This window comes from Ictalurus furcatus, chromosome 19 (genome assembly GCF_023375685.1).
Source record: "Ictalurus furcatus strain D&B chromosome 19, Billie_1.0, whole genome shotgun sequence".
NCBI classification, from domain to species: domain Eukaryota; kingdom Metazoa; phylum Chordata; class Actinopteri; order Siluriformes; family Ictaluridae; genus Ictalurus; species Ictalurus furcatus.
The window spans coordinates 11049434-11053075 of record NC_071273.1 but is presented as its reverse complement, the minus strand read 5'-3'; positions in this window follow the sequence as shown (position 1 = coordinate 11053075).

Sequence of the window (3642 nt, the reverse complement as noted above, 5' to 3'; positions counted from 1 at the left end):
ATAGCTACAGCTTGGCATTCTCATCTGCTGTATTACGTGATTAAAGAAAAGGGAACAATGAGGAAAGGGAGATTGCAAAAATAAATGCAAGGAATTAATAGATAACAGTGTGCGTGAGTTAGTAAGCTCTACAATGCCTTTTCATCTGTCCACAAGGATATAAAGATTAAACTGGACTTTGTCCACCTGTGGATTCTGGATAACCCCGGTCAAATGGCTTTCTGTATCTGTGATAATAGGAGGATAATCCTTGCATTGCCTACCTAGATTCTTATCTGCACAATCATTTTCAGTCTATTCTAGCTGTGTGCTGAATAATAATTATTTATTTTCTTTATATAGTACCTTTCCCCCACGCAGTGTTGTTTTAAAATAGAAATAGTGCAAATTTAAGATGGACAAGTAACACAAGTATTATGGAGTATGAGAGGCTTTGGAAGATGTGTAGGGACAAGCTACACAATACTTTAAATCTAAGTAGTAGGAGCATGTACTTCATTAAGGATTTGACAGGCAGACTTTTGGACAAAATCAGGTACTTCTGTGTGAGGGACAATGATATAAATTGGACAGTGGCCTCCATCATCTGTAAATGGAAGAAGTTTGGAACCACCAGGACTCTTCCTAGAGCTGGCCGCCCGGCCAAACTGAGCGATCGGGGGAGAAGGGCCTTAGTCAGGGAGGTGACCAAAAACCAGATGGTCACTCTGACAGAGCTCCAGCGTGTCTCTGTGGAGAGAGGAGAACCTTCCAGAAGAACAACCATCTCTGAAGCACTCCACCAATCAGGCCTGTATGGTAGAGTGACCAGACGGAAGCCACTCCTCAGTAAAAGCCACATGATAGCTCGCCTGGAGTTTGACAAAAGGCACCTGAAGGACTCTCCGACCATGAGAAACAAAATTATCTGGTCTGATGGCCTGAATGGCAAGCGTCATGTCTGGAGGAAACCAGGCACCACTCATCACCTGGCCAATACCATTCCTACAGCGAAGCATGCTGGTGGCAGTATCATGCTGTGGGGATGTTTTTCAGCGGCAGGAACTGGGAGACTAGTCAGGATCGAGGGAAAGATGAATGCAGCAATTTACAGAGACATCCTTGATGAAAACCTGCTCCAGAGCGCTCTGGACCTCAGACTGGGGCGAAGGTTCATCTTCCAACAGGACAATGACCCTAAGCACACAGCCAAGATAACAAAGGAATGGCTACAGGACAACTCTGTGAATGTCCTTGAGTGGCCCAGCCAGAGCCCAGACTTGAACCCGATTGAACATCTCTGGAGAGATCTGAAAATGGCTGTGCACCGACGCTCCCCATCCAACCTGATGGAACTTGAGAGGTCCTGCAAAGAAGAAAGGGAGAAACTGCCCAAAAATAGGTGTGCCAAGCTTGTAGCATCATACTCAAAAAGACTTGAGGCTGTAATTGGTTCCAAGGGTGCTTCAACAAAGCATTGAGCAAAGGCTGTGAATACTTATGTACATGTGATTTTTTTGCTTTCTATTTTTAATAAATTTGCAAAGATTTCAATGTAACATAACAAAATGTGGAAAAAGTGAAGCGCTGTGAATACTTTTCGGTTGCACTGTATATATATATATATATATATATATATATATATATATATATATATATATATATATATATATATATATATATGACAGAGAGATAATCACTCTTTTCTTTTTCTTTTCATTTGCTGAATGTGACACGGTGTTATGGGTTAAAATGTATTTAAAATTACTTACAGTACCTTGTAAATGAATTGATTTTATCTCCATTAAAGAAATATATTTTGTTTTATTAGGACCATTTTGTTTATGAGGTTTAAAGACTAGTCATGAGATAAGTATACGTTCTTTTTAAGCAATGAAAACTAAGTTTTGCACTGAAAATGTCTGTTAACCAGGAAATCGAGCTTATAGATTTAATGGGTTAAAATAGTACGTTTTTTTCTGCTCAGTACCCAGGCAATACATTGTACCATTCTTTGTACAGTAGGTCATGGAAATTCAAGATATTGGTCAGGGAAAGTCAGGGAAAAGTCATGGAATTTTACATTTGACTTGGAGTGGGAACCCTGCTACTAGTGACATGTGTTTATGTTGGCTGTGAAATATGGACTGAGGTTAACTCTGTGGTTCTGTATCTTATCTGAGGCTCCGAGTTAGGGTAGGCTAGCTCAATGCTAAATTTAGTCACAGTTTCTCACATTTTTCTCTATAGACACAATTTTTATTTTTATTTTTTTAGTTATGAACTATTGTTATGAGCATTATTAAAGTAGTAGACCTTGAAAATCTGACTTTGAGTTCTAGTCCTATCCCAAATCTTTTTCTCCATCATGTGGTAAGATTGAGAATTACCTTTAATAAAATAGACCAAAAAAGACTGCTTGTTATAACTGATAAATTATAATCTTATTAATAATAATAATTGCATAATAAAATACAACAAAAAAGCATAGAAATGTACTTTTAAAAGGGTTGTTTTATGGGCATTTTTGTATGTGTTTGTAAGTGCAATTCATGGAACATGCCTCACAATGATACAGTACATTTTTAATATAAACTAAGTGGCCATTTAAAAGTACATTATCACACATAGTTGAGATATTTTTTCCTGTGCTTTGGTTTCCTGTAATTGTTGCTTTCCACAAATAAGTACAGAAACATGTACTATACGATGTTTTATTTTTTTCCTATTCACTGCTATGCCTTTGTGCCGTGCCACCTAGTCTCTTTGTGATGTACTCATCAGTTCCCTCATAACAATATCAAATGGAGCAGGCATCACAGAACTTCTAAGGCTTATATTTAATACCTTTCCATTATACTTTGTCTATATTTTTATTTAAAAATAATTATTCCTTTATTTTTAAAATTAATATCTATACTTAAATACTCATACAGTAAATGAATACCACAAGCATGTTTATGGCATCTACTGTATATTAGGATCATTTCATATTGAACACTGGATGATGGGCATTAATATCAATGCCTGTAATTCTAGAGTACACCTTGTAAGAGGTTAACTAGCTCACTCCTGACCTAAATTGAGCAATAAAGGAGTGGCTGGAAGCACCAGAGGGGAAGAGAGAGATGCATGTGTGCTTTATGTTTGAGTTGTGTTTGTGTGTTTCTGTTGTGTTTTATGGTCTGTTTATGATTAAAAATTATGTTTACATTCAGCCAGTTCCCGCCTCCTCCTTGTTACAGTGGTGCCGAAACCCGGGAAGAAGGAGGGACATGCTGTCAGAGAGCCCTTGCCACTGTGGGAGGATCGCAGCATCGAGGAGGCAGTGGTGCTGAAGCGGTTGCCAGGGAAGACAGAGGAGCAGTTGTTGTCCACCAGGGGATACCCAGTGTTTGTGCAATGCCTTTGATTGATTTTCCCTCTTTTCTCAACTCCAGAATGGCTTGCTTTTCTCCCATTGACAGCTCTCTGATCTTGATGTTGGCTTATCCTTCAGCAACCAATGATGGGAAATGGGCGGGATATGAACCAAATGAACCAAACAAAACACACATGGCAAAGTAAACAAGCTGAAAGCAGGTGTGATTATTCAAGCTCAGCTCTTCAAGACTCCTTTGACTGTATTGACTGGAACATGCTCAAGGAGGCTGCTACACACAG